We start from the raw sequence: 9,577 nt of genomic DNA, 5'->3' as shown, positions 1-9,577 counted from the left end.
GGACTCTTCTGGCCCAACTCCGATGCTCCGTGGTCTTCTTTTGGTCCATAAAAAATCCTCAAAAATTGGCACGTCAATTGGACTCCGTTTGGTATCCCTTTTTCTGTAAAACACAAAAACAAGGAGAAAACAGAGACTGGCACTGGGCTCTAGGTTAATAGGTTAGTCCCAAAAATCATATAAAATGACATATAAATGCATATAAAACATCATAGATGGATAATATAGTAGCATGAATACTTCATAAATTATAGATACGTTGGAGACGTATCAGCATCCCCAAGCTTAATTCCTGCTCGTCCTCGAGTAGGTAAATGATAAAAGAAAAAAATTATGAAGTGTGAATGCTAGAAGGTGCACAAGTTTGATCAATGATAATTTCAATCACCTTTTCTAGCATCAATATGTGTCATAATAGTATCTTATCTCATAAAACTTTCATGATCAAGTAACAATCTATTCACAATGTCAAGTATGGTTCAGAAACTTCATTGAGAACTAACAAAATATAATCTCAGTCATTGAAGCAATTGCAATTTATCATAACATCAGAAAGAGTCGAGAATAGAGCTTTTCAGCAAGTCCACATACTCAACTATCATATAGTCTTCTACAATTGCTAATACTCACGCAATACTTGTGGTTATGGAGTTTCAGCCGGACACTGAGAAAGATAGGGGCTTATTGTGTTGCCTCCCAACGTATTCACCTTTAGGTGATGTCAACAATAATAGCCTATGCCTACTTACATCCAATTGGATATATATATCATGATCTTTCAAACATGAGGAGCTTGCCAAAGGGTAAAAATAAAAAAGGGAAAGGTGAGGATCACCTTGACTCAAGCATAAAGTAAAAACATAAAGTAAAAGATAGGCCCTTCGCAGAGGGAAGCAGAGGTTGTCATGCGCATTTAGGGTTGATGCACAAAATCTTAATGCAAAAGATCGTCACTTTATATTGCCCCTTGTATGTGGACCTTTATTATGCAATCCGTCGTTTTTATTACTTCCACAACAAGATCGTACAAAGCTTATTTTCTCTGCACTAATAAGTCATGCATATTTAGAGAGCAATTTTTATTGCTTGCACCGATGACAACTTACTTGAAGGATCTTACTCAATCCATAGGTAGGTATGGTGGACTCTCATGGCAAAAGTGGGTTTACGGGTATTTGGAAGCACAAGTAGTATCTCTACTTGGTGCGAGGAATTTGGCTAGCATGAGGGAGAAAGGCAAGCTCAACATGTTTGGAAGGTCAATGACAATATACTTTAACTGAGATGTCGGAAAACATAAACCATTACGTTGTCTTCCTTGTCCAACGTCAACCCTTTTAGCATGTCATACTTAATGAGTGCTTCACAATCATAAAATATGTCCAAGATAATATATTTGTATGTGAACCTCTCTTTCCTTATTACTTCCTATTAATTGCAACGATGACCAAAACTACGTTTGCCAACTCTCAACAACTTTTATGCCTCATACTTTCTATGTGTGAAGTCCTCACTAACCATGTTATAAGCATATGAAACATATATAAATCCAGATTTATGACATTCAATTCATTCCCCCCATTTACTCATAGGATATACATGAAGCACATGAGTAAATGACAAACTACTCCAAAAGATATGAGTGAAGGACACTGAGTAGGCAAATAATTAACTAGACATGGAAGGGTTGCTTTTCTATTCAAAATTTTAGATCCAATGATTTTATTCAAACAGCAAGTAAAACAAAATAAAATGACATTGCAAGGATAGCACAACTCATGTGAAGAAGCAAAAACTTAGGTTCAACCGATACTAACCGATAGTTGTTGAAGAAGAAAGGTGGGATGCCTAACGGGGCATCCCCAAGCTTAGAGGCTTGAGACTTCTTGGAATATTATCTTTGGGTGCCTTGGGCATCCCCAAGCTTGAACTTTTGTGTCTCCTTAATTCTTCTCATCTCTTTTTATCAAAAGCTTCATCCACACCAAACTCAACAAGAACTCGTGAGATAGGTTAGTATAAACCAATGCAAAACCTTATCATTTTCTACTGTAACAAATCACTAGAATTATTATTCAACATTGCATACTAAATGCCTCTGCATATTTAATACTCCTATCCTCAAATAGAATCATTAAACAAGCAAACATATGCAAACAATGCAAACATAACAGCAATCTGTCAAAACAGTACAGCCTGTAAAGAATGCAAGAGTATCAATACTTCCCTAACTCCAAAAATTATGAGAGAAAATTCCCACTGTAGTATATTTGTCAGAGATCATTATGCAAAAAGTTTCAACATTATATCATGCTCTGACTTTTCTAGGGAATTTTTGCAACAGCGGTAAACTTTCTATTTTCAAACAGCAACATGTATACTAGCAAAATAAGCATGGTAAAGGCTATCCTTGACATTTTTATTGAAACTATAGATGCAAAACACTATTATAAATAACATCAAGCTAATACTAACAAAATAAAATTACGCATCAAGTAAAACACATATCATGTGACGAATAAAAATATAGCTCCGAGTAAGATGTACCGATAGTTTTGAAGACGAAAGAGGGGATGCCTTCTGGGGCATCCCCAAGCTTAAGCGCTTGAGTCTTCCTTGAATATTACCTTGGGGTGCCTTGGGCATACCCAAGCATAGGGTCTTTCCACTCCTTATTCTCCTCATATCAATATCTCACCCAAAACTTGAAAACTTCAATCACACAAAATTTAATGGAACTTTGTGAGATAGTTTAGTATTATAAAGAGTAAACCATTCACTTTGATGCTGTAAAAGACAAGGCTCATAATTGTTTTCACACAATGCCTACTGTACCATATCATTTCTACAATTTATATTGCAAAATATAAGCCATAGAAACTAGAAAACAAGCAAACTATGCGATGAAAACAGAATCTGTCAGAAACAGAACAGTCTGTAATGATCTGAACAATAACCATACTTCTGCTACTCCAAAAATTATGAAATAAATTGGTGGACGTGAGGAATTTGTCTATTAATCTTATGCAAAAAGAATCCACTCAAAATAACTCTTCTGTAAGAAATGACAGCTAATATCATGAATGCAAAGTTTCTGTTTTGTTTTTTACAGCAAGATCACATTAACTCTCACCCAAGTATTCCCAAAGGTCTTACTTGGCACTTTATTGAAACAAAAGCTATGAAACATGATTAATACAGTAGCTTAATCATGTGGACACACAAAAACAATAAGGGTAAATATTGGGTTGTCTCCCAACAAGTGATTTTCTTTAATGCCTTTTAGCTAGGCATGATGATTTCAATGATGCTCGCATAAAAGAAAAGATTTGAAACACAAAGAGAGCATCATGAAGAATATGACTAGCACATTTAAATCTAACTCACTTCCTATGCCTAGGGATTTTGTGAGCACACAATTTATAGGAACAAAAGTCAACTAGCATAGGAAGGCGAAACAAGTATAACTTCAAAACTTTAAGCACATAGAGGGAAACTTGACATTATTGCAACTCCTACAAGCACATATTCCTCCCTCATAATAATTTTCAGTAGCATCATGAATAGCAACTTTGTTCTCATACTCAATTGGAACCTCTTCCGAAATAGTGGAATACTAACTAAAGTTGACACTCTTCCAAATCCACTTTCATAAATATCGTACGATGATTCAACACCCTCCAAGATAGTGGGATCACTAATTCCTAAAGTTGACACTCTTCCAAACCCACTTTAAATTATAGTATTATTCATACTCCAAAAGATATAAGTGAAGTTCCTGGAGCATTCTACAATCAATATAGACTAACCAGTATCCAAACTCAAAATATATAAGTGAAGCGCACAAAGCATTCTATAAAGCCATACTTCAAACGATTTAAGTGAAGCACAAAGAGCAATTCTATAGGATCATACTTAAAAGATATAAGTGAAGCACATGAAGTATTCTATAAATCAATGAAGATATATCTCATACTAGCATGATTCTTAAAGAAAAACAAAAACACAAAGGGCACAAACAATGTGAACAAAACAAAAACCGAGGTATACCGATATTTGTTAAAGAAGAAAGATGGGATGCCAACCGGGGCATCCCCAAGCTTAGATGCTTGAGTATCCTTTGAAATATTTACTTGGGGTGCCTTGGGCATCCCCAAGCTTCAACTCTTGTCTCTCTTTATTCTTCTCACATTGGTAACTCCTCGTTCTTCAAATACTTCATTCACAAAAACTTAAACAAAAACTTTGTGAGATCCGTTAGTGTAATAAAGCAAACTACCGCTTTAAGGTACTGTAATTAACTCATTCTTTGTTTATATTGGTGTTAAACCTACTGTATTCCAACTTCTCTATGGTTCATACCCTACATACTAGCCATAGGTGCATCAAAATAAGCAAACAACACACGAAAAACAGAATCTGTTAAGAACAGGACAGTCTGTAGTAATCTGGAAGTTTAGTAAACTTCTGTAACTCCGAAAATTATGAAATAAATTTTATAATTTGAAAATTTTGTACAGAGTAATGTGCACAAAGTTTCAGACCCATTTGACTTTCCAGTAAAACATTTAAATTCATGCACTACAGCCAAAGTTTCTGTTTTTGTTCTGCACAAAGTAAGCAATCAATCTTATCATACTAAAACCAAAGCTAGGCACATTATTTTTATAATACAATGGATATATATATACAAGGGGATAATTATTTACAGAGAAACTTCCATGAAAAATTCTACATTGTTTCCATGAGCATGAACACAAGTGCTCAAGGTCGAACCTCACTTCTTCAATGCATAACTTTACAATCACTTCTCTTTTTGAAAAACTATTTTAGGCATGAGAGGAAAGTAAATAATTTTTGGTATTTTCATTCTTTTAAAAAAATGTATATTTCACCCACAACTATACAGAAAAAAAGGAAAAACAAAATCTACTAAGTAAAGAAAGCAAACAAGCACACACGAGAATATCAACCCCACGCTATTGCTCCCCGGCAACGGCGCCAGAAAAGAGCTTGATAATCCCCAAGTGCAGGGAATCATCGTAGCAATTCCCAAAGGTGGAAGTGATAAGTATGGAGTGTCGAACCCACAAAGAGATAAAGATAAGATCAATATTCTCTCAAGCCCTATCTACCACTGATACGACTCTACATGCACCGAACGTTTGCTTCCAAGAAATAAAACTGTGTTGTGGGTATAAAGAGGATAACTTTGTATGAAATTGGAGAGAGAAAATATAAAAGTAGGTACTGTTATCATAAAGTTAGAATATACTACTAAATAATATAAATATCGAGTATGGAATAATGGTAGATCGGTGTGCGGAATTGTCCTAAGCAATTGTTAACAAGATCGATAGTCGTCATTGCAATTTCATATGAGGGAGAGGCATAAACTAACATACTTTTCCTACTTGGATCATATGCTCTTATGATTGGAACTCTAGCAAGCATCCTCAAATACTAAAGATTCATTAAGGTAAAACCAAACCATAGCATTAAAGCATCAAGTCCCCTTTTATCCCATACGCAACAACCCCCTTACTCGGGTTTAAGCTTCTGTCACTCTAGCAACCCACTATAAGCCAATCATGAACGTATTGCAACACCCTATAGCGGGAATCCCTCACGCTTGCGTGACATGGAGGGCACCATAGACAACACCAAAATAAAACATACAACTCGTACCAATCTAGATCACCAATCAACCCAAGGACAAAAGATATTTACTCAAAACATCATAAGATGGCAACACATCATTGGATCATAATATGTAGCATAAAGCACCATGTTCAAGTAGGGATTTCAGCGGGTGTGGGAGAGTGGACCGCGTAAAAGAGATGAGGATGGTGATGATGATGGTGATGTTGATGAAGACGATCACCGCAGCGATGATTCCCCTCCCGATGGCACTCCGATGCCACCAAGAGAGAGGAGGAGAGGTTCTCCCCCTTGTGCTTCCTCCTCCATGGCTTTCCCTCTCTAGTCCTCCGCCTTCATGGCGATGATGGCCCCTCTGAGATCCTCCTCCATGGCCTCCGGTGATGATGGCCCGCTCCGGCAGGGTGCCAGAGAGGGCCTAGATTGATTTCTCGTGGCTACAGAGGCCTGCGGCGGCGGAACTTCCGATCTAGGTTAATTCCCGAAGGTTTCTCTATTTATAGGAATTTTTGGCGTTGGTTTCACGTCAGGGAGGTCTCCGGGCTGTCCACGAGATAGGGGGCCGCGCCCTAGGGGGGAGGGCGCGGCCCCCACTCTCGTGGGCAGGCCGGGACTCTTTTGGCCCAACTCCGATGCTCCGTGGTCTTCTTTTGGTCCATAAAAATCCTCAAAAATTGGCACATCAATTGGAATCCGTTTGGTATCCCTTTTCTGTAAAACAAAAAAACAAGGAGAAAACAGAAACTGGCACTGGGCTCTAGGTTAATAGGTTAGTCCCAAAAATCATATAAAATGACATATTAATGCATATAAAACATCATAGATGGATAATATAATAGCATGAATACTTCATAAATTATAGATACGTTGGAGACGTATCACGCTACTGCGCTATGTTCATTTCACCCGCTGATATTTAATAACTCTTCATGCTTGCATCATGCATCATCATATATAATAACAATTCCTACTAATCATGCATCATCATACAACTTCTACTCGTTATTAATAACAAGTCATATGATCATCATCCTCATAGTCATCAAACCAACCCTACTTAATTATTCTTAGCACATGATCATCAGTATTAGGTAGGACCTAAATACCCTTAAGGTAAAATAGTATAAAACAATACAGACCCTGACTCTCCATTATGGACAATGGAGATCATCCTGTCTCCAATTCTTGCGCTTCGCTTCCTCTTGCTTCCAAGAACCTCCTTACGACTGTCCATACATTTTTTCCATTCTTTGATTGTCATGTCTCCACTTCTTTTAGAAATCCAGTATGGACAGTTGAGATTCGTAGGATGAACTGGTTGTATGTTCAAAACATCAAGGCGACCATGCTGATACATCAGATGAGGCACACAATCGTTCGGGATTATCTGTTGAAAAACATAGTAATAACTTCATAGTTAGCAATGATGTACTAGTTTTAGAAGTATGCAGAAGATGCACGAATGTCGTAATAGTAGAAAATCTTACCAGGGTATCTCCATGGTAGTTACCGTAGTTCAACACGTGCACTAGTGGCACGTATTGACCATAATGTTGAGGAGTTTGATTGTAGATATTGTAATTCTCAAGATCAGTACAAAATGTGATCAGATGATTTTTCTCCTGATAAGTTAATTCGGATCCATCGGTGTAGTGGATTTTGTCTACCATCTTCCGCACATTCTTTGTAGAATGAAAATAAGCTGTCAATGGAAATAAGTTGTCAACTATTTTGAAATAAACAATATAAGTTACTTAATAACTATGTTTGAGAAGCTCACATAGGGGAAGAATTGGAAGCGTATCAACAAGGACCCAAATGTCCATATTGTCTTGCTCGATTTTAGGATCACCAAGATTCATGGTGACAAGCATACCCTCATCAAAACCATACATCTTGCAAAGTGCTTCCCAATTTTTGCAATCAAAATGGGTTACACTCTCAGAATTGTATAGCTTTACTTCAAAATCCACACCATGATGGGTCCTTAGGTGAACTTTCTTTGTTTCCATACTTTCATGGTCTTCAAAACCCATCCTCTCCAAGACATAGCGTCTTGCATAGCATGGGATAAGCTAGTCGAATCGGAAAAGATGAAAAGTACACGTTGAAATAGTTGAAGTCGTGCTTAATTACGAAAAAAACTCTTGTCGTCGTTGCGTACTGTTTCAACATCGAAGGTCTCCTCGAACTTAATGCTGAAGCGCCGATCTTCGTCCAGCTCAAGGAACCTGTCGCACATACCTCGGTCGTCGTGGCACCAGTCGCACTCCCCCGGGCGGTTTTCGTCGTCCGAGTACGACATTTTCTATGTTCATAATTCAAATATTAAACTTGTACAATTAAATATATGTACTAAAAAACCTAAATTAGATCATTATTATTCATCATGGGTTGACTATTGGTCTGTCGAGCCTTTTCTTGAAAACTCTCAGCTCATGTGGTGTACATATTCGACCGTCGGTGATGGTAGCTCCTCCTTTCATTCCCGAGTGCATTACACCAAATTGTCTAGCACACGGGAATGAAGGAGAAGCTACCCCCACGACAACAGTCGGGATTCTTCGTCCTCTCATATATATATATATATATATATATATATATATATGGTTGGAGACTCTCCCTCACTGATTTCTCTCTGACATTTGCGACTGTCGATGATGGTAGCTCCTCCTTTCGTTCCCGAGTGCATTACACCAAATTCTGCCTAGCACACGGGAACGAAGGAGAAGCTACACCCATGATAACAGTCGGGATTCTTCGTCCTCTCATATAGGTGGAGACTCGACAGACTTAAAGTCAACCCGAGGACTCATACTGACATAAAGATTTGGCTGGTCTCACCTCGAGGTCGGAGGGGGGCGGTGACGGGGACGACGGCGCGGATGATGGAGGGGGCTCCTAGATTTCTGCATAGTGCTCTCCAATTTTAGCATTCAAAGTAGGAGTACTTTTCCAATTTGAGCATTCAATAAGCAAAACCAAATCATAAAATAAAGTAGTATTCAAATTAGCATGCATTCAATTATAAGCAAAACTACATCATCTCTTGTGTCCGTACATCGTCGAATACTATCACTAATACTCTTCGAATACTATCATACATATAGCATCCTAATACAGCTAGAACCGTAGCGCCCAACGGGTATCATCGTGGGCGGTGGACACCCAAAGAGAAGGAACCATCACAGGATCATAGCTCCAGTGAGATCCCTGAAGAACCTGCCAGGTATTGTCGAACCTACCCTCCAACGCAACCATATAGCATCGGACGTGCTCATCCTCCTCGCTGACAGGTGACGTACCACCTCCGCGGTGTCCTGAGGCCTCGGCACCATCACTGGCCCACGCGACCGCCACCAAACAAGGATCGGGTCATCAACGGGCTGGCTCCTCACTAACCTACGCCCCCCGGAAGGTAGCACCTCCCAATACCAGCCTGGTGGAGCCCAGTCCCGGACATGGCCCCGCTGATCAAGCCAGCCTCCTCTGCCGAGTCGACGACGAGGATGCGGGATAGGCATCATCAACGTTGATGCGGGATTAATTGCTTGAACCAAAAAAATAAACTAGTTCTATTAATTTTCTTGCTAAAAATAAACTACTTCTATATATAGTAAAATAAAGTAGTTTTATTAAATCAACTAGTTCAACTACTAAGCACTTACTATAAATAAATAAAATAAAGTAGTTCTTACTAAAAATAAACTACTTCTATATATAGTAAAATTTAATAAAGTAATTTTATTAAATCAACTAGTTTAACTACTAAGCACTAACCTAAAATCGATATCTACTAACTTAAATAAAAAAATTAATACATATATATGAAAAAAACAAATATAAACAAAAAATGCTATGAACATTATATTCATACATACATAGCCACATCCATTCATCATATAGCTACCACATA

This window comes from Triticum aestivum, chromosome 4A (assembly GCF_018294505.1).
Source record: "Triticum aestivum cultivar Chinese Spring chromosome 4A, IWGSC CS RefSeq v2.1, whole genome shotgun sequence".
Classification (NCBI taxonomy): domain Eukaryota; kingdom Viridiplantae; phylum Streptophyta; class Magnoliopsida; order Poales; family Poaceae; genus Triticum; species Triticum aestivum.
Note: the sequence above shows the minus strand (reverse complement) of the source record.